Source organism: Neoarius graeffei, chromosome 1 (assembly GCF_027579695.1).
Source record: "Neoarius graeffei isolate fNeoGra1 chromosome 1, fNeoGra1.pri, whole genome shotgun sequence".
Lineage (NCBI taxonomy): Eukaryota > Metazoa > Chordata > Actinopteri > Siluriformes > Ariidae > Neoarius > Neoarius graeffei.
The window spans coordinates 122,965,425-122,989,271 of NC_083569.1; the positions used below are offsets into that span (position 1 = coordinate 122,965,425).

Here is a 23,847-nt window from a genome sequence, read left to right on the forward strand (position 1 = left end):
TTTTCACATTGTGGCTATTAAGCACTGCCGGGTTTGTATGCCATGTCGCTGTGGCACCTCGTTGTGAGGCCCAGGGTCTGGGTCCTCCGGTAGGTCTCGCTCCATTATTGGCACGCCGTGCCGCTGCGCCACATTGTGTAACACGCCACACACCGCGGTTGTGTCTGATTTGTACGCACTTGGAAATCGTTTCATATATTGATCTTGGTAATTATGTGATAAGGCTACCCCACGCAACATCAACTAATAATAATATTTCAGTCTGACACCTCGTGGCAAATGCGCGAGGAAGATCTATTAAGCTAGCTGCAATACATGGTCCTGCATGTGCATTCTTTAATTTAATTAATTAACCAATAGTCAATGGGAATAATATCGAAATGATATTGCTGGGGTTTCTCATTTCCCGTAATTACAATATGGAAGGGATGGTTGATGGATCTGTTGGCATTTACCCAACAGTCTCGCATTATGTGTCTCGACAATGTCGTATGACTGACATACATTTCAATTCACGCATCCTGATGTTCCGATGCATTTTTGGATGACAAGTACCAAGATGCACCAGAAATGTGCATACGCCAGCCATGAGGTTTGCGTAGAGTACCGCACTTTTCCACGCCAAGTCAATCTTTGTACATACGAATGTTTGCGCAGAAAGTGACGTACGTAGCTTTTTTGTGCGTATGCAAGCTTTGTACATGAGGCCCCAGGTTTCTGCACATATTAGGAGGAATTTTGGTCCACTCTTCTTTGCAAATGACCTCTAAATCATCAAGATTCCGTGGCTATCGCTTGGCAACTCTGAGCTTCAGCTCTCTCCATAGATTTTCTATAGGATTCAGGTCCAGAGACTGGCTGGGCCACTCCATGACCTTGATATGTTTCTTCTTCACCCATTCCTTGGTTGCCTTGGCTGTATGCTTTGGGTCATTATCCTGCTGGAAGACCCATCCACGACCCATTTTAAGCTTCCTGGCAGAGGGAAGGAGGTTTTCACTTAGGATTTTACGGTACATGGCTCCGTCCATCCTCCCATTGATACGGTGAAGTAGCCCTGTGCCCTGTGCAGAAAAACACCCCCAAAGCATAATGTTACCACCTCCATGCTTGACAGTGGGGATGGTGTTCTTGGGGTCATAAGCAGCATGTCTCTCCCTCCAGACACGACAGGTTGAATTGATGCCAAAGAGCTCAATTTTGGTCTCATCTGACCATAACACCTTCTCCCAGTCACTCTCCAAGTCATTCAGATGTTCATTGGCAAAGTTCAGGCGGGCCTGCACATGTGCTTTCTTAAGCAGGGGTACTTTGCGAGCACTGCAAGATGTTAGACCATTGCGGTGTAAAGTGTTACCAACTGTTTGCTTGGTGACTGTGATCCCAGCTGCTTTAAGATCATCCACTAACTCTGCCCATGTTGTATTAGGTCTATTTCTCACCGTTCTCATGATCCTGGAAACCCCACGAGGTGAGATCTTGTTTGGAGCCCCAGACCTAGGTCGATTGATGATCATGTTGTGAGTCTTGTACTTGCGCACAATTGCACCAACAGTTGTCACCTTAACGCCCAGCTTCTTGCTAATGGTTTTGTAGCCCATACCGGTCTTGTGCAGGTCTACAATCTTCTCCCTTAAATCCACAGAAAGCTCTTTAGTCTTTCCCATGTTGGAGAGTTTGGAGTCTGACAAACTGATTGATTCTGTGGCCAGGTGGCTTTTATACAAGTCATTAGTGATATCAGGTGTCTTCAATTTAGGTGACAAGGTAATTTGGAGAGTCTAACTTGTCTGTATTAACAAGAACTCTTGATGGTTACTAGGGGATCAAATACTTCTTTTTCTCAAGAATTCTCTATATTCTATCTAGTATTTGTGATTTCCTGTACTCTGGTGCATGTTGGTGATAGCCAAGACCCAAACTCAATATGCTTATGGTTTATAGAGTGCATTTGTGAATAAACTATACATTTATTTTTATTTGCTTTCAGTGGTACCAGTTATTTCCCAAATTAAGGGCTAAAATACGTATCTTACGTTAAAATAAGAAAGGTCATTATATAACCAGTCAATAAATTCAATTCCATTGCAATTTATTATGGTTTTACCATAATCATGGCCTCGGAACACTAGATAGATAGATAGATAGATAGATAGATAGATAGATAGATAGATAGATAGATAGATAGGAGAGTAATAAAGAGTAATAAAGAGTAATATAAAATATTAAACCAAGAGTGATTTAAAATGGGTAAGTTTCAGATAGAAAATAAAATAGACAATGAGTGGATAAAACAGTTAATACACCAATTAGTTTACACTAGGCTATTTATGAGGTCTTAGCCAGGACATACTTAATGTAAACATGTGTAGCTTGCCTTTGATTATTTGGGAGGCTTTCGTTTTCCCCATGGAAAATTTCTTTGCGAGGGAAGAGTCTGGGAACATTCCAGCCACGCACTTGTTGAAATCATCAAAGAAAGAGAGGCTAATGTTTTTCTTAGCTATTAGCATCGCCATCTTCACCTCAGACCTAATCAGTGTTGCCAGATACTGCTGACATTTTCCAGCCCAAAATATGTTCAAAACCCGCCAAAATGCACTTGAAACTGCCCAACTTGGGCGGGAAACCGCCCAATCTGGCAACACTGGACCTAATCACTTGTTCAGCCTCGCCTCCGGACGGAGTTCTGTAATTACTGATGCCTGAGAGGGCGGGGATGTGAATTCATGGCCCGACTTCCTGCTGTAAACTCCTGTCAGAGGCGCGTCATGAATTCTGGACCTACCGACTTTTTTATATTGTGAAAATACGGGACTTTTATATAATGTCAAAATACGGGATATTTTTGGGAAAAAAAACAGGAAGACAGCGGGAAATAAGTCAAAATAAGGGATTTCCCGGGAAAAACGGGAGGGTTGACAGGTATGTTCTGAACTGAGCACTGATAACAACTTGGGTCGTCCTTCTTCTCTTTAGTTCAAATGACACGGCGTCCCTGATTTCCATAAAGAACTTCAAATTTTGATTCGTCTGACCACAGAACAGTTTTCCACTTTGCCACAGTCCATTTTAAATGAGCCTTGGCCCAGAGAAGACGTCTGCGCTTCTGGATCATGTTTAGATACGGCTTCTTCTTTGAACTATAGAGTTTTAGCTGGCAACGGCGGATGGCACGGTGAATTGTGTTCACAGATAATGTTCTCTGGAAATATTCCTGAGCCCATTTTGTGATTTCCAATACAGAAGCATGCCTGTATGTGATGCAGTGCCGTCTAAGGGCCCGAAGATCACGGGCACCCAGTATGGTTTTCCGGCCTTGACCCTTACGCACAGAGATTCTTCCAGATTCTCTGAATCTTTTGATGATATTATGCACTGTAGATGATGATATGTTCAAACTCTTTGCAATTTTACACTGTCAAACTCCTTTCTGATATTGCTCCACTATTTGTCGGCGCAGAATTAGGGGGATTGGTGATCCTCTTCCCATCTTTACTTCTGAGAGCTGCTGCCACTCCAAGATGCTCTTTTTATACCCAGTCATGTTAATGACCTATTGCCAATTGACCTAATGAGTTGCAATTTGGTCCTCCAGCTGTTCTTTTTTTGTACCTTTAACTTTTCCAGCCTCTTATTGCCCCTGTCCCAACTTTGAGATGTGTTGCTGTCATGAAATTTCAAATGAGCCAATATTTGGCATGAAATTTCAAAATGTCTCACTTTCGACATTTGATATGTTGTCTATGTTCTATTGTGAATACAATATCAGTTTTTGAGATTTGTAAATTATTGCATTCCGTTTTTATTTACAATTTGTACTTTGTCTCAACTTTTTTGGAATCAGGGTTATATATATTTTTTTGTATTATCACGTAATATCTTGAACACGTGACCATCTATTCAGGCAGAACGTGTACGATGTTTTGTAAATGTGTGCGGGGAATTTTGAACCGATCAAATCAGGCCTGTATACTCGTAACCGATCGCCTAACACATGAAGCCCCGATGAAATCGGGAAGGTGTGCGCTGGGCTTAACAAGAACAGAACTGAAATCACAGCTGCAAATCAGTGGGAAACCTGAGGATGTGGCTCTGTGTCTCAGAATCAGAATGTGTGATCGGATGCAGCTGTTTATTTCGTTAGTTTGAGCGCATAATACAACCCCAATTCCAAAAAAGTTGGGACACTGTGTAAAACAAGTAAAAACAGAATGTGAAGATTTGCAAATCATGGAAACCCTATATTTCATTGAAAATAGTACAAAGACAACATATCAAATGTTGAAACTGAGAAATTTTGTTTTTTGAAAAATATTTGTTCATTTTGAATTTGATGTCAGTAACACATTTCAAAAAAGTTGGGACGGGGCAACAAAAGACTAAAAAAGTTGTGTAATGCTAAAAAAAAAAAAAAAAACCGAATTTGGTTAATTGGCAACAGGTCAGTAACATGATTGGGTATAAAAAGAGCATCCCGGAAAGGCGGAGTCTCTCAGAAGTAAAGATGGGGAAGGGTTCACTGCTCTGTGAAAGACTGTGTGGGCAAACAGTGCAACAATTTAAGAATAACATTCCTCAAGGTAAAATTGCAAAGAATTTGGGGATCACATCATCTATGGTACATATCATCATGAAAAGATTCAGAGAATCTGGAGAAATCTCTGTATGCAAGAGACAAGGCTGAAAACTGACACTGGATGCCTGTGATCTTCAGCCCCTCAGAAGACACTGCATTAAAAGCAGACACGTGTCTGTAGTGGAAATCACTGTATGGGCTCAGGAACACTTCAGAAAACCATTGTCTGTGAAAACAGTTCATTACTACATCCACAAATTCAAGTTAAAACCAGATACCAGAACATCCAGCACCAAGACAGTGAGCACAGGGACCCCCCCCCCCAAGGCTGTGTGCTCAGTCCACTCCTGCACCCCCACCCAGAGCAACACTTCCATCATCAAGTTTGCTGACGACACCACTGTCATTGGGCTGATCACCGGCGGAGATGAGAGCACCTACAGGGAGGAGGTGGCTCAGCTGGTCTCCTGGTGCCAGGAAAATAACCTCTCCTTGAATGCTGAGAAGACCAAGGAGATGATTATTGACCAGAGGAAGAGGAGGACAGACCAGCACACCTCGCTGCACATCAACGGGACACAGGTGGAGAGGGTGAAAACATTTAAATTCCTCGGAACTCACATCAGTGAGGATCTCACCTGGACACACAACACACAGCAGACCATCAAGAAGGCTCAACAGAGACTCTTCTTCCTGAGGAAATTTGGACTGTCCACCAAACTCCTCAGCAACTTCTACAGGTGCACAGTGGAGAGCATCCTGACAAATTCCATCACTGTGTGGTACGGGAACTGCACAACTCAGGACAGAAAGGCTCTCCAGTGTGTCATTAAAATGGCACAGTTCATCTGTGGAGCTGTCCTCCCCCCACTACAGGACATTTACAACACCCGGGTCACAAAAAGGGCACAGAGCATCATCAGGGACCAAACACACCCCCAACACAGACTATTCACACTCCTACCATCTGGCAGACGCTACAGGAGTGTGAAAACAAGGACTACTAGACTGACAAACAGTTTGTACCCCCAGGCCATCAGGCTTTTGAACCACGGATCATAATCACCATCTACCTCTATATTTCCATCAGGCTTTTGAATCATGGATTAGAATCACTATCTACCTCTATACTTCCATCAGGCTTTGAACCACGAATTATATTAGCAATTTTGCACAAGACATTGCACAGTATATCTACCTCTATGTTTGCACATTGATTGTTTGCCTCTCCTTTTTTTTTTTTAAATGTTATCTTCATTTTTCACTCTACCTTTATATTTTGCATTCCATATGCACTTTATATTTTATATATATATATATATATATATATATATATATATATTTTTTTTTTTTTTTAATTTAATGGTAAGCGTAGTTTGGTCGGGCAGTTGCAAAATAAGAATTTCATTACCCACTAATAAACCACTGTGTCTGTTATTGTGTATATGACAAATAAAAAATCTTGAATCTTGAATATAAACAATATCCAGAAACACCGCCACCTTCTCTGGGCCCAAGCTCTTTTACGATGGACTGAAGCGAAGTGGAAAATTGTCCCAAGGTCTGATGAATCAAAAGTAGAAATTCTTTTTAGAAATCATGGACACCACGTCCTCCAGGCTAAAGAAGAGAGGGACCATCCGGCTTGTTATCAGTGTGCAGTTCAAAAGCCAGCATCTGTGAGGGTATGAGGGTACATTTGTGCACATGACATGGGTAGCTTATACATCTGGGAAGGCATCATTAATGCTGAATGATATAAACACATTTCAGAGCAATATGCTGCCATCCAGACAAAATCTTTTTCAGGGAAGGCCTTCCTTCTTTCAGCAAGACAATGCCAAACTGCTTTCTGCACATATTAAAACTGCATGGCTCCGAGGTAAAAAAGTCCAGGTGCTAAACTGGCCTGCCTGCAGTCCAGACCTGTCTCTTATTTAAAACATTTGGTGCATTATGAAGAGCAAAATATGACAAAGGAGACCCCGAACTGTTAAGCAACTGAAATTGTATATCAGGCAAGAATGGGACAACATTTTTCTTTCAGAACTACAGCAATATTGGTCTCCTCAGTTCCCAAACAGTGTTGTTAAAAGCTACACAGTAGTAAACATGCCCCTGTCCCAACTTTTTTTGAAACGTGTTGCTGACATCAAATTCAAATTGAGCATATAAAAAAACCAATAAAATTTCAACATTTGATATGTTGTCTTTGTACTATTTTCAATGAAATATAGGGTTTCCATGATTTGCAAATTTTTGTGTTCTGTTTTTATTTCCAGTTCACACAGCATCCCAACTTTTTTTGGAATTAGGGTTGTAGGTCACTTATGCCGCTTTTCCACTACAAATGCGGCTGAGCCGTGCCGTGCCGAGTCGAGCTGAGTCGGGCTGAGCGGGGCTGTTGGAGTTGCATTTCGACTACAACCGCGCTGAACCGTGCTGGCTGGAAGTGGGTGGACACATTGGGTGGAGTTAGCGAAAGTGGGTGGACGTCATGTGATGTCGTTAAGCAGCGCAAACAGTGACATCAGTGACAGTGGCGGAACAAGTCAGAGCCGGGCCGGGGGCGGGGCAAATGACCGGACCCTTTATTAAAGCTTATCATAACATCATTTTAGGCTACAAAATGTCCGCAACTGCGGTGTTTACCAATTTCAACACTACCGGGTGCAACTATGTTATTTAGTACATCAAGTCCTTCAAACGAACATGTAACTCAGAAACAAAAAACATTAGGATACTGTACATGGCTCATAATAAAACATCAATAGCCTATACTGCGCACATTATTTGAAGGGCATACGAATGAGCGCTCAGAGGTTGCAACAGTGACAGGAAGAGTCAGAAATAAAAGGAGGGCGGTGCAAACCTCACTGAATGCACTGTGTTTACCAATTTCAACACTCCGGGGTGCAACTATGTTATTTTGTACATTAAGTCCTTCAAACAAACATGTAACTCAGAAACAAAAAAACATTCGGCGACATACTGTACATGGCTCATAATAAAACATCAATAGCCTACTGCGCGCATTATTTGAAGGGCATACGGCGAGCCTTGCGCTCCGCGAACTCGTCCACGATGCTCTGTATGTCACTGATTCAGTGATCTTTTAAGCGGTAGTCTCACGACCCGAATAGTAAACAATAAACATGGAGGACATGGAGTCGTTAGTGTTGCTGGTCTTGGTGCTGTGGCTTGTTGTCACCGACAACGCGGACAGATACTGGCAAGAGCGTATAGATGAGGCGAGGCGCATAAGGCTTCAGAAATTCTCGTAATTCGTAATTATTCTTCTTCCGGGTTTGCGGTGTTTACAGATCCCAGCGCGCTCGCGGGGCGTGTGGGGGCATGTGAGGACACTCCTCCTCACCAATCAGTGCACAGGGGAGTGTCTGCTCACGCCCCCAGCCTCAGTCAGCACGGTTTGGCTCGCTTCAGCCCTACCCCAAAACGGTGCGAGTTTTAGGGGCTAAGCAGGGCTGAAACGAGCTGAGTCGTGCTGGTTTTTGGTAGTCGAAACGCGAGCCGTGTCGGGCTGAAGTGAGCTGAAGCGAGCTGAAGTGAGCTGAAAAAGGGTAGTGGAAAAGGGCCATTAGTCACTTGCCTTAAAGACCCACTGACAATCATTTCGTATTAATTTTTAAACAAACAATATATGACTCCAAAGATAAATTCTGGTTTTAATTCTTGGTTTAACTGTCCGTTTTAAACATCAGAAGTAATTTTAAATTTCGCGCAGGGAGATTGACCTGGATATGAACTGGGCTCATTCAGAGATGCCGGAAGTGACGTCACATCAGTGTGTCGTTTTTGTTTACAAGTCACTATGTTGGTTCAGTTCTCACAAGTCTTGTGATATTGAGCTGTGGTTTTGTTGTGATTTCCTTGCGTGAAAAAGTTAAATGGCGTCTAACCGAAAAGGGATTATATGTGTGGCTTACGGGTGTTCTAACACCATGTCGGAAGGAGTGAAACTCCATTCCTTTCCTTGGAAAAAACACCCTGAAATAGCAAAAGAGTGGGAAAGAAACGTTTCCAAAACACGTGCGAACTGGAAGTCAACAAAATGGTCACGTCTCTGTTCAGCACATTTCGAGGAGCACTGTTTCACTTTGTCGTCCAGAACTCGAAGAACATTTGATCCAACTTATCCACTGGTGTTGGAGGAGTCAGCTGTGCCGACGTTGTTTGACAGGCCCGGGCCGAATCAATCTGTCAAAAGAGAAACAGATGACAGCAGACCCCCCGAAGGGGCGGTCAAAAAGCGAAAGTCCGGTGGTGCCTTTGCCAAAAGAGAACGAGCCAGGGTACGTGGCTGTGTGTTGTTATTCAATACATGTATGTTGTTTAAAATTTGTTGTAACGTCACAAATGCGTCTTATACCATTGCATATTACTTATCAATAGGCCAAAGCAGCTAATACCAGTAATGTACAACAACTGAAAGGCCAATACCTTGTTTCATATATTTAGTTAGGATAATATACATGATATATGTGTGGAGTGATAGACATAAGATGTCATCCGGCATGTTTTTTCCTATACCATAAAAGAAAAAAAAATTACAACAAATTCCTTTCATCACCCCCTCCTCCGTGTCTTATTATAGAAATCGAAATACTGACAGACTATAATATAATGCAACTTTCTTCAAATTAGACGCTCCAAGAAATAGAAGACTCGGAACCCAATGTACATGTGCCAGATCATGCAGAGGAGGTTATTCCAAATATTGAATCTGAGGTTTGTCACAGACCATGCAGACATTGTTTTCATGCAATCCAGAACGACATACACTGATGCGACGTCACTCGCCCTAGCGGCAAAAATGGGCAAATGGCTCATGGCGCTTGTAGAAGCCGGGGCAAAAAACACAAAATCAGCTCTGAAATTCTTGATTTTCTACAAAGACGACCCTTTATTCAAGTTAAGTTTTGGATATTTTATTTCACAATACAGTAATAAAACAATAAATATACATATTACGTGGTGTAAAAAGTTGTGTCAGTGGGTCTTTAATGCAGGTTATCTTTTTCTGCTTTAGATCCTTGAATATATCTTGTATTGTATTTTATTTTATTTATACAATATCTTGTATTGTATTTAATCTTACGTTTGTCTAATTTTTATTTCAGTTTTATTTGTTATCTGTTTGACATTATCTTGCTACTGTAACACGTGAATTTCCCCGATGTGGGATGAATAAAGTGAATCTAATCTAATCTATATTCTCCTCTGTATGGTGTCATGTTATGTAATAATTATGCAAGTAATAATGAAGACAAAAATATTTGTGCTCCTTTAACTTGCACCTTTAATTGTATTCGTTACAAATTTTCCAAAATGTTATATATTGTATTTATAATCTTCCCTACAAAAAGAAATGTGCCTAAAATAATAGCAGAAATAATAATTTAATTAGATTACGGACGTGTCCCAACAAGTCCAATGTGCATGAACATACAGAGTGGCGACATCAATCAATGAAGAATAAAGTCAGATTCTAACCTAAACATTTTCTCAAAACACTGATTCAATTGATTATTCTAAAGAAGCAGACAAATAAATTAAGGTTTAAATCATGAGGGTATTTAGCAGCATGTATTCTGTGTCAAAAACTTCGTGGACTTACAGACCTCCATATCTTTTATTCATGCATTCATGCACTCAACACAGACTTTGCCAGTAACTCAGTGAGAGAGAGTTTGTTTCTCAATCCCAAGGTTGAGGGTTAAAACTTTGCCGTACTTCACCTTGTTTTAATGCTAAATCTTCACATTCTTGGGCTGACTGTCTCATTTCAGCTTGCATTCATGAAAACCACATGCATTCATTTATTTTCCATACCACTTGTCCGTTAGGGTCACGGGGGAAAATGACGCCAATCCCCACTGTCTGTCTTTGGGCGAGAGGACAGGTACAACCTGACCTTGGGAAGAAACCTATACAGGCACAGGGAGAACATGCAAACCACACCGAAAGGCCCCAGTCGGTCATGAGGTTAGAACTCAGAACCTTCTTGCTGTGAGGGACAGTGCTAACCACTGTGCCAACATGCCACCTTATAATACATTACTGATTAAACAAGAAACCAACATCCAAATGCTGCCAACATGCTTGGATTGTTGCCTATTGTGGCTATATTTCAATTCAAAACCATTTAAAATCATACTGTTACTCTTGATTCCTTATTTACAAACTCATTTTGGTATTCTTTTATTCATTTCCAAATCAACAGATAATCCTGACCTTAGCTATCTAGCATGGCCCATTACTGAGTTATGACCAGCCCATCTGATATTAACAAACATTGGTCCAGAACTCAGCTATTACTAGGGAGGTTTGTTGAAATGTCAAGTCCCAATTGTGTGACAATCTTTCTTAATCTTTTAAATTTTAATTTCCACATATGTAAAACACTCTGAATTACCATCTTGTATAAATTATATAAAATGGTATAAATCTTTTATTAGTGAGCTTGTCTTGCCTCATGAACAGATGATTCTAACACCCTGCAAATTTCAGGGCAGTGTATTCACCATTACAGCATCCTGCTTATAGCTTCCAGAAAAATTATAAAGGTATTCTACCAGTTTAAAAAAAAACAAAAAACAAACAAAAAAAAACCCCCACCATTTGGCTCTCAAGCTGCAGCAACAGAATAGCATTGCCCCGTCATCAGAAGCTGGTGAGTGTGAATCCCACAGATGCCAGGGCCATCCATGGCTGGGAGTCCAATAGAGCAAAATTGGCCATGCTTGCTGGGTAGGAGGGGCTTCATTCTCTCTCCCATTAATCAAAGCGACACAAGCTAGTCATGGGTCTGTAGGCTCATGTATGTGGAAGGGGCAGAGAGCTGTTTTCTCTGAGCATGTTATGCTGCCCCTGACTATGTTTGGGAACCAAAACTTGGTTTCAAGTTATCCAAAATGCCAGCTACCCGGTACCATTTTTTTTTTAAGGAAACAGTTTGTAGAACACTACTACTCAAGAGTTTCACTTGATAAAAAATTATGGAGTTCCCCCATCTTTAATCAAGATCGTGGTCTTTCAGTTTGAGAGCAGAATAAATTTCACATACAGATTTTGTAACGCCCCCCCCCCCACTCTCAAACAGTCCCTGGTTGCATACAGATTTGCTCTGCTCCTGCTTTAAAACAAAGTTTAAAAATAAAAAACCCTACCCTCTCTCTTTCAAATAGCCCCAACTCGCACTCAGTCGCTCATCTTTTGCTTAAAGTGTTCTGCACTCGCTTGGATGTTGGCAGTATTATCTTATCAAATTTCATCAACTAATAGAATGCAAGATATGATGTTGACCAATAAAATCATCACTGCCTCCTTGAGTGTGTTCACTTTACTTACAAGTGGGCTACTGTTTAAACAGAAGCCAAAATGCAATGGGGATATGATATCTTTTTATCTTACTTTATATCCTTGTTTTTAAGCAGCCATTCTCCATGATCAATCATCTTCTCAAACCACAAACCCCCTTACTTACAGAAATTACAGAAGAGCACTGTAATAGCTTTACGGCCTTCTTCAAAACAAAAACTGACTCACTTCATTCTGTCCTTTCTGTTTCCTCCACTCTACCCATCCCAACTGCTTAATTACAGTTTGGGATCTCCAGGCTTCCCTGAAATTTCACAGCAAGATATTAAGATATCATCAGGAGAATGAAACCCTCCACCTGTGCCCTTGACCCCTTTCCTACAGTCCTAGTGAAAAGCAAATATCTCTGCCGTAAGTCCCCTGATCACCACTGTAATAAACCTCTCCTCTCAGGATAGCTATATTCCATCTGCTCTAAAAGCCACTAGAATCAGACCACTTCTCAAAAAACCCACTCTTGACACAGAAGTTTTTGTCAATTACAGGCCCATTTCCAATCTCCCATTCCTCTCCAAAATACTAGAAAAAAGTAGTTGGTGCCCACCTTCAGGACCACCTCATGCACAACAACCTTTTTGAAAAATTTCAGTCTGGTTTCCGCTCTGGCCACAGCACAGAAACAGCTCTGATTAGACTTACAAGTGACATACTGATGGTAGCTGATGCTGGCTCACCTTCCCTCCTCATTCTTCTTGATTTGTCTGCTGCATTCAACACTGTTGACCATGAAATACTCCTCAATTGGCTACATCACACTATTAGACTCTCTGGTATGGCCCTTAACTGGTTTCAATTTTACCTCACTGACAGAACAGAGTATACAGTGGTGCTTGAAAGTTTGTGAACCCTTTAGAATTTTCTATATTTCTGCATAAATATGACCTAAAACATCATCAGATTTTCACACAAGTCCTAAAAGTAGGTAAAGAGAACCCAGTTAAACAAATAAGACAAATATATTATACTTGGTCATTTATTTATTGAGGAAAATGATCCAATATTACATATCTGTGAGTGGCAAAAGTATGTGAACCTCTAGGATTAATAGTTAATTTGAAGGTGAAATTAAAGTCAGGTGATTTCAATCGATGGGATGACAATCAGGTGTGAGTGGGCACCCTGTTTTATTTAAAGAACAGGGATCTATCAAAGTCTGATCTTCACAACACATGTTTGTGGAAGTGTATAATAGTACGAACAAAGGAGATTTCTGAGGACCTCAGAAACAGCATTGTTGATGCTCATCAGGCTGGAAAAGGTTACAAAACAATCTCTAAAGAGTTTGGACTCCACCCATCCACAGTCAGACAGATTGTGTACAAATGCAGGAAATTTAAGACCATTGTTACCCTCCCCAGGAGTGGTCAACCAACAAAGATCACTCCAAGAGCAAGGCGTGTAATAGTCGGCGAGGTCACAAAGGACCCCAGGGTAACTTCTAAGCAACTGAAGGCCTCTCTCACGTTGGTTAATATTAAATGTTCATGAGTCCACCATCAGGAGAACACTGAACAACAATGGTGTGCATGGCAGGCTTGCAAGGAGAAAGCCACTGCTCTCCAAAAAGAACATTGCTGCTCATCTGCAGTTTGCTAAAGATCATGTGGACAAGCCAGAAGGCTATTGGAAAAATGTTTTGTGAAGGATGAGACCAAAATAGAACATTTTGGTTGAAATGAGAAGCCTCATGTTTGGAGAAAGGAAAACACTGCATTCCAGCATAAGAACCTTATCCCATCTGTGAAACATGGTGGTGGTAGTATCATGGTTTGGGCCTGTTTTGTTGCATCTGGGCCAGGACGGCTTGCCATCATTGATGGAACAATGAATTCTGAATTATACCAGTGAATTCTAAAGGAAAATGTCAGGACATCTGTCCATGAACTGAATCTCAAGAGAAGGTGGGTCATGCAGCAAGACAATGACCTTAAGCACACAAGTCGTTCTACCAAAGAATGATTAAACAAGAATACAGTTAATGTTTTGGAATGGCCAAGTCAAAGTCCTGACCTTAATCCAATGGAAATGTTGTGGAAGGACCTGAAGCGAGCAGTTCATGTGAGGAAACCCACCAACATCCCAGAGTTGAAGCTGTTCTGTACGGAGGAACGGGCTAAAATTCCTCCAAGCCGGTGTGCAGGACTGATCAACAGTTACCGCAAACGTTTAGTTGCAGTTATTGCTGCACAAGGGGGTCACCCCAGATACTGAAAGCAAAGGTTCATATACTTTTGCCACTCACAGATATGTAATATTGGATCATTTTCCTCAATAAATAAATGACCAAGTATAATATTTTTGTCTCATTTGTTTAACTGGGTTCTCTTTATCTACTTTTAGGACTTGTGTGAAAATCTGATGATGTTTTAGGTCATTTTTATGCCGAAATATAGAAAATCCTAAAGGGTTCACAAACTTTCAAGCACCACTGTATATCCTTTGGAAATGCAAGATCCTGGACACGCACTGTGACATGTGGGGTCCCCCAGGGGTCAGTTTTTGGCCCCATCCTGTTCAATCTAGACATGCACCCCCTTGGTCATGTCATTAGTTGCTATGGAATTTCATTTCATTGCTATGTTGATGACACACAACTTTAAATAAAAAACAGATACACACTCCTTTGCAGCTTCACCATCATCATCCTCTCTATCTATAAATCACTGCCTATCTGGAGGAGATAAAGGTGTGGATGAATCACAACTTTCTCCAGTTGAACAGCTCCAAAACTAAAGCAATCTTGGTTGACACCCCACACCAAATCCAGTCATCCTCCATAACCAGTATTACATTCTCTGACCACGACATTCCTATCTCCTCATCAGTCACCAACCTTGGTATAAAATTTGACTCTCAACTCACCTTTGAAGCCCATATCAAACACCTTTGCAAGATCTATTTTAATGATGTCAGAAATCCGTCTCACTGTCACTTTATCAGATGCTGAAAAGCTAGTCCATGCTTTTGTCTCCTCCAGGCTAGATTACTGCAATGCACTTTTCATTGGGATCCCTAGTAAGAGTCTTCAAAGACTACAGTATATTCAGAAAAGCAATGCAAGGATCCTGATGAGAGTGCAAAAATCTGAACACCACATACCTATTCTCCATTCACTTCACTGGCTCCCTATCTCTGTCAGGACTGAATATAAGGTCTCCTTCCTTACTTACCAGTGCATCTGTAGAAATGCCCCCATCTATTTGAAAGAATTACTCACCCCACTAACCTCAACATAACCCACTCAAATCACCTCCGCCACCCCAGGACTAAGCTCCACACCATGGGTGATCGAGCCTTCTGTTGTGCTACCCCTCATCTATGGAATGCCCTCCCTGACCATCTGAGGGCACCACAGACTACTGAAAGTAAAAAAAAAAAAAAAAAAGACTTAAAACATTTCTTTTTAGCTGAGCATGACTCAAATTATGCTTTATCTCTGCTCTTTATGTTGTTTTTCTCTGCCTTTTTAATTGAAGTTTTTATTTTGTAGAACTTTGAGATTTGTTCTAAATATAAAGTGCATTACAAATAAAATTTATAATTTTTAATGACTCTCTTTAATTACCCATTTTGATTACTTTATTACCTAATGTAATAAATGGTAATGGACTTACAGAATAAGAATTTCATTATTGGCTTAGCAAAATTCACAACAATATTCACAAGTCATGTGTCTGAATTGGGGGGGGGGACCACACAAATACCAAAAAACAAACAAAAAGAAAAAGCCCTCAGTGTCGTCACTTATAACTATATTCTCCTGCACTACTCAGTACTGGTACAATTTCTCTTGTGCAAATTTGATGTTTTGAAATGTTCTAAAACAAGCAAAATTTATTCCATATTGTGTGTAGGGATATGGCTTCTCTCTTGTATGGATGTGGTGGAGTGTTTTGAGATGACCCTGGAGAGTAAAACCTCCCTCACTGTAAGCAGATAAATGGTTTCTCATGTGTCAATTCACTAGTGTGGGTTGAAATTAATAGGGTCAGAGAAACAGATTCCAACTTGTGAGCAGTGATATGGCTTCTATTTTGTGTGAATGCGTTGGTGTTTACGGAGAGAGCCTGATTCACTGAAACTCTTTCCACAATCTGAGCAGTGATATGGCTTCTCTCCAGTGTGAATTCGCTGGTGTGATTGGAGATGACTTATTTGATTGAAACACTTTCCACAATCTGAGCAATGATACGGTTTCTCTCCAGTGTGAATTCGCTGGTGTGATTGGAGATGACTTATTTGATTGAAACGCTTTCCACAATCTGAGCAGTAATACGGCTTCTCTCCTGTGTGAATGCGCTCATGGGTTTGGAGAGTATATGCACGAGCAAAGCTCTTTCCACACTGCAAACAGTAATAAAGTTTCTCTCCTCCATGAACGCGCTGGTGTTTTCGGAGAGCACTTGATTCATTGAAACTCCTTCCCCAGTCTGAACACTGAGACAGCTTCTCTCCTGTGTGAATACGCTGGTGTGTGCGGAGATTACTTTTTTGATTGAAACTCTTTCCACAATTGGAGCAATGATATGGCTTCTCTCCTGTGTGAATGCGCTGGTGTATTTGGAGAGTATTTGCATGAGCAAAGCTCCTTCCACACTGTGAGCACCGATACGGCCTCTCTCCAGTATGAGTGCGCTGGTGTATTTGGAGAGTATTTAGATAAGCAAAGCTCTTTCCACACTGGAAACAATGATATGGCCTCTCTCCAGTGTGAATGCGCTGGTGGATTTGGAGAGGACCCAACAGAGCAAAGCTCTTCCCACACTGTGAGCAGTGATATGGCTTCTCTCCTGTGTGAATGCGCTGGTGGGTTCGGAGATTACTTTTTTGACTGAAACTCTTTCCACAATTGGAGCAATGATACGGCTTCTCTCCTGTGTGAATGCGTTGGTGTTTTCGGAGATTACTTTTTTGACGGAAACTCTTTCCACACTGTGAGCACTGATACAGCTTCTCTTCTGTGTGAATGCACTTGTGGATTTTGAGTTTACTCTGGTAAGTAAAACTCTTCTCACAAACTGGGCAAGGATGAAGATCTTGCTTAATTTCTGAAGAACTGTTGATAGTATCAGGTGTCCTGGAAGTCTTTTGATGGCTACTGGATTCTCTTGTGGGCATCATGGTTTGTTTGGGGTTTTTTGGCTCTGGGGAGATAAAGATATATATAAAAGTCAATTCCAGTTTCTGACTGTTTTAGAAGAAGCAGCAGCCTTTGTCACATGCACACTCAAACACAGTGAAATTCGTTCTCTGCATTTTAACCCATCTGAAGCAGTGAACACACACACACGCACGCACCCAGAGCAGTGGGTAGCTATACTACAGTGCCCGGGGAGCAGTTGGGGGTTAGACGCCTTCCTCAAGGACACTTCAGCCCAAGGCTGCCCCACATTAACCTAACTGCATGCCTTTGAACTGTGGGGGAAACCTACACAGACACAGGGAGAACATGCAAACTCCACACCAAAAGGCCCTCATCAGCCACTGGACTTGAATCCAGAACCACTACGCCAACATGCAACCCGACAATTTGTTTTTTGGACAATAAACTGAGTAACCATTTTTTCCCCTATCTGGTAGACAGGCTATGCTGTGCACCAGGCTTGTGCATTATGCAGTGCCATTCACAATGTCTGGGACAAAAGCATACCCCCCCATACTACAGTTTTAAATTTACACTCAAGCACTTCACATGTGTTTAAAGTGCATATTCTCAGAATTGGACCTTTTTATACATTTTAGTTTTATCTAGTTTTGTAGTTGTAACATCCTTCAGGAGGCAGGTTTGGATTGTCAGTGGCTACTGTCTGAGGAAGACTCCATGAATAAAAAGGCTACAATGAAAGATGCAAGCCACAAAAACATGATGGCCAGGATAGTTTGCTAAAAAGAAATACCTAAAGAGACTGCAGAGATCTGGACAAAAGATCTGGTGGACATATAACATCAAGATTAACTTGTATCAGTGCAACGGCAAGAGCAAAAGTGTGGAGGTGAAAAGGAACCAAGATCCATAACATGTCGCCTTATCTGTAAAACACAGGTGTGTGCTGATGGCAGTAGCGTAATGCATGAAAAATGCTGTAATTTCCACATGGTCAACCTAAATTTTATATATATATATATATATATATATATATATATATATTTATTTATTTATTTATTTTAGTACCGCGAGTTAGCTTAGTGGTTAGTGTGTCCACCTCTCGATCGGGAGATCGCGAGCTCTACTCATGGTCGGGTCATACCAAAGACTATCATTAAAAAATGGTGCCTACTGCTGTCTGGCACACTGCAATACAGATGCAAGTGGGGAGTCAAACTCTCGTGGTTACCAGAGGACTAGCTCCCCACTGTAACCCTAGCTATGTAATAGGCGAGAGGCAGAGGGCTACGGAAACGGAGATCGGCACCGCCCTAAGTGCCACATGGCGTGGGAAGGACTTTGAAAACTAAAATTAGACATGGCACTGAGGCAATACCCAGGGTCAATATCAGGCTGATGTTAGCAAAAAATAGTGGATCAGATCTTGTTGAGGGGTTAAAAAAAAAAAAAAAAAGACAAAAAAGAATTCGATTAGATCCTGTCACAAATCAATCTCCCTCATAAGAGTATATATATATATATATATATATATATAAATAAATAAGACTATGGGGCACAGCCAGCTGATCTCCACAGCCAGCTCTCTCCTTTTATTGTATCAGTGCACTGTATTGTCCACAGGCTTAGTCTTGCAGTTTCTCAAGCTGCTCATGCTGTCCCGTACCTGGACACTTACCAGAAGACCCTCAATACCATTTACAAATACTATTATAGTCACAAGTGTCAGACAGCTTTAAAGCATATTAAAGAAGTATTTGAACAAGCACAAATTAAATTTAAACAGGTAATTGACACCAGGTGACACTCTTTTGAAGGGGCTGTGAAGGCTGTCCTTAGAAATTTGAGCCCACTTATCTCTGCCTTGCGCCAGGATAAATATCCAATGCTGAAGAAAATGCGTACATATGAATTTGGAGCTACAACCACTTCCATGCTGATGTCCTAACCTTGGTTGATCAACTACGTAAGGTTTTTCATAAGAAAAACTTGGACTTCTCTCAGGCACACAGATCTCTCAATTCCTACATCAGTGCCATTTCTGATTTGAGAGACAATCCTGGTATCAAGTTCCAGAGGTTTCTTGATGGTCTACCAGTTGCACTAGAGGGGTCTGTAGAAGGGTCTTTCAATTGGGAGGGTCATGCTATTGCTGACAGTGTGGCAAGGAGAGAGAGAGAGGTTTGAAAATGTGAAAGAGCAATTCTTTACCAATCTTGAGACCAATCTCCAGTCCAGATTCCCTGATAGGGATATCCTTGGGGCTTTCTTAATCAATCCCTCAAACCTATCCCCTTCTGGGGACCTGGCCAGATATGGTAATGAGGAAGTGAAGACCATCTGTAGTCACTTTGGTAGAGAGGTAAAACACCAGAGGTGATAGATCGTGCAGCATTTAAAATTGAGTGGTTAACTTTCAAAAATCACATGAGTGCAGAATATGTGTCATTTGATTAATTGTGCAAAGACATTCTTTCTGAGTATTCTAACTTTCTGGAGGACTATCCACAGGCCACCAAGTTTCTATCCATTGCCCTGTGTACCTTTGTTACCAGTGTGGATTGTGAGAGAGGTTTCAGTAGATACAACCTCATTAAAACCACCATAAGAAACAGGTTAGATATCAAAGAGTGCAACCTTCTCGTGCAGATCTCTCATGCCACCCCACCTATCCTGGACATGGCAAAGTTTGACTTCAAGAAAGCTTTTAAATACTGGTCCAACCCCAACAAAGCCAACATTACAGTCAGAAGAGTTCTGAATAAATAATTGGCCTTTAATAGCACATGGTGTGTATAATATATGTGTACACACACACACACACCCACACATGTACATACAGTGGTGCTTGAAAGTTTGTGAACCCTTTAGAATTTTCTATATTTCTGCATAAATATGACCTAAAACAACATCAGATTTTCACACAAAGTCCTAACAGTAGAAAATAAAACCCAGTGAAACAAATGAGACAAAAATATTCATCTCTCATCTCATTATCTGTAGCCGCTTTATCCTTCTACAGGGTCGCAGGCAAACTGGAGCCTATCCCAGCTGACTACGGGCGAAAGGCGGGGTACACCCTGGACAAGTCGCCAGGTCATCACAGGGCTGACACATAGACACAGACAACCACTCACACTCACATTCACACCTACGGTCAATTTTAGAGTCACCAGTTAACCTAACCTGCATGTCTTTGGACTGTGGGGGAAACCGGAGCACCCGGAGGAAACCCACGCGGACACGGGGAGAACATGCAAACTCCACACAGAAAGGTCCTCGCCGGCCACGGGGCTCGAACCCAGGACCTTCTTGCTGTGAGGCGACAGCGCTAACCACTACACCACCGTGCCGCCCCCACAAAAATATTATACTTGGTCATTTATTTATTGAGGAAAACGATCCAGTCTTACATATCTGTGAGTGGCAAAAGTATATGAACCTTTGCTTTTAGTATCTGGTGTGACCCCCTTGTGCAGCAATAACTGCAACTAAATGTTTCTGGTAACTGTTGATCAGTCCTGCACACCGGCTTGGAGGAATTTTAGCCCATTCCTCTGAACAGAACAGCTTCAACTCTGGGATGTTGGTGGGTTTCCTCACATGAGCTGCTCGCTTCAGGTCCTTCCACAACATTTCGATTGGATTAAGGTCAGGACTTTGACTTAGCCATTCCAAAACATTAACTTTATTCTTCTTTAACCATTCTTTGGTAGAACGACTTGTGTGCTTAGGGTCGTTGTCTTGCTGCATGACCCAGCTTCTCTTGAGATTCAGTTCATGGACAGATGTCCTGACATTTTCCTTTAGAATTCACTGGTATAATTAAGAATTCATTGTTCCATCAATGATGGCAAGCTGTCTTGGCCCAGATGCAGCAAAACAGGCCCAAACCATGATACTACCACCACCATGTTCCACAGATGGGATAAGGTGGAATGCAGTGTTTTCCTTTCTCCAAACATAACGCTTCTCATTTAAACCAAAAAGTTCTATTTTGGTCTCACCCGTCCACAAAACATTTTTCCAATACCCTTCTGGCTTGTCCACATGATCTTTAGCAAACTGCAGACAAGCAGCAATGTTCTTTTTGGATAGCAGTGGCTTTCTCCTTGCAACCCTGCCATGCACACCATTGTTGTTCAGTGTTCTCATCATGGTGGACTCATTAACATTAGCCAATATCAGAGAGGCCTTCAGTTGCTTAGAAGTTACCCTGGGGTCCTTTGTGACCTCAACGACTATTACACGCCTTGCTCTTGGCGTGATCTTTCTTAGTCAACCACTCCTGGGGAAGGTAACAATGGTCTTGAATTTCCTCCATTTGTACACAAGTTGTCTGACTGTGGATTGGTGGAGTCCAAACTCTTTAGAGATGGTTTTGTAACCTTTTCCAGCCTGATGAGCATCAACAACGCTTTTTCTGAGGTCCTCAGAAATCTCCTCTGTTCATGCCATAATACACTTTCACAAACACGTGTTGTCAAGTTTATTTGTATAGTGCTCTTAACAATAAACATTGTCGCAAAGCAGCTTTACAGAATTTGAACGACTTAAAACATGAGCTAATTTTATCCCTAATCTATCCCCAATGAGCAAGCCTGTGGAGACGGTGGCAAGGAAAAACTCCCTCAGACAACATGAGGAAGAAACCTCGAGAGGAACCAGACTCAAAAGGGAACCCAGCCTCATTTGGGCAACAACAGACAACATGACTATAACATTAACAGTTTTAACATGAAGTCAGTTTCGTTGATGTTATAAACTCTTCATTGATGGAAACTTGAGTGCAAAACTGTTCATGACAACTGCAGTCCCAAAGTTAGCAAGTCAACTGTGTGAACTATCAACTGTGTTGTGAAGATCAGACTTTGATAGATCCCTGTTCGTTAAATAAAACAGGGTGCCCACTCACACCTGATTGTCATCCCATTGATTGAAAACACCCGACTCTATTTTCACCTTCAAATTAACTGCTAATCCTAGAGGTTCACATACTTTTGCCACTCACAGATATGTAATATTGGATCAATTTCCTCAATAAATAAATGACCAAGTATAATATTGTTATCTCATTTGTTTAACTGGGGTCTCTTTATCTACTTTTAGGACTTGTGTGAAAATCTGAGGTTTTAGGTCATATTTATGCAGAATAAAAAGTTAATGTTCTGGAATGGCCAAGTCAAAGTCCTGACCTTAATCCAATGGAAATGTTGTAGAAGGACCTGAAGCGAGCAGTTCATGTGAGGAAACCCACCAACATCCCAGAGTTGAAGCTGTTCTGTACGGAGGAATGGGCTAAAATTCCTCCAAGCCGGTGTGCAGGACTGATCAACAGTTACCGCAAACGTTTAGTTGCAGTTACTGCTGCATAAGGGGGTCACACCAGATACTGAAAGCAAAGGTTCACATACTTTTGCCACTCACAGATATGTAATATTGGATCATTTTCCTCAATAAATAAATGACCGAGTATAATATTTTTGTCTCATTTGTTTAACTGGGGTCTCTTTATCTACTTTTCAGATTTGCGGCATGGTGGTGTAGTGGTTACCGCTGTCGCCTCACAGCAAGAAGGTCCGGGTTCGAGCCCCGTGGCCGGTGAGGGCCTTTCTGTACGGAGTTTGCATGTTCTCCCCGTGTCCGCGTGGGTTTCCTCCGGGTGCTCCGGTTTCCCCCACAGTCCAAAGACATGCAGGTTAGGTTAACTGGTGACTCTAAATTGACCGTAGGTGTGAATGTGAGTGTGAATGGTTGTCTGTGTCTATGTGTCAGCCCTGTGATGACCTGGCGACTTGTCCAGGGTGTACCCCGCCTTTCGCCCGTAGTCAGCTGGGATAGGCTCCAGCTCACCTGCGACCCTGTAGAACAGGATAAAGCGGCTAGAGATAATGAGATGAGAGGAGAAATATAGAAAATTCTAAAAGGTTCACAAACTTTCAAGCACCACTGTATACATACATATTTCATATATAAAATTTACTAATTTTCCAGAATTTTCCAGCGGCATTTTGACATTATAACTGGTGTATTTGCGCCTTTTCTTCTTCATCTCGGAAAGTTTTAGTTTCTTTTTTAGAACATTACCCCCCTCCCCCCAGCTCAGTATTTTATTTTTACACCTAAAATGGCCCTAATACACCGTCTAAGTAATAATACTAAATGTTATCTGAGGTAAACTAACTTAGTTCAATCTTTAGCAACTGCAAAAGACAAAAGTGAAGCAAATTATAATATGGATTTACTAGCGGTCAAAATCTTTAATGATTTTTTTAAAAAGAAAAAGGTTAAATAATAATAAATCTTCACTAAACCCAATTCAGTGTGAAGTAGAGCTCCATTTATGATCCAGTCAGTAAACTGTTAACCAACACCGAGCAGCTCAGAGAACCAGTTTCACTTTAACTTACCTCAGGATTTAAAGATAAACCGATTTATTCTCTCCAAACGCGATTATTATTTTTCACTCCTGAGAGTAAACACTTCAGCTCGTCGTCCCCCTTCTCATTGTAATAAGGTGTTTTAGCGCCACCTACTGGATTGGATGATGTGTAAAGTCTTCTTCTTCTGTCGATTTATTGGCGGTTAACAATCGATGTGTATTACCGCCATCTACTGGGCTGAGGTGTGATCTCAAGGGATATTAATCATTGCAAATGTCTGCATGAGAATAAATCAAAACTGAGCCTGTAGTCAGCCCCTGAGCAGGTCATGTCCTGATAGAGTGTTCAAAAAGATATCAATATTATGTCTCGAGCAATGT

The 23,847-nt window shown here is 41.4% G+C and overlaps 1 pseudogene; it reads right to left on the reverse strand.

The window, feature by feature from the left end:
• The window catches only part of LOC132886212 (zinc finger protein 658B-like), a 43,250-nt pseudogene extending 19,666 nt beyond the window's left edge, over nucleotides 1–23,584 (reverse strand).
• Between the last annotated feature and the right edge of the window lie 263 nt (nucleotides 23,585–23,847).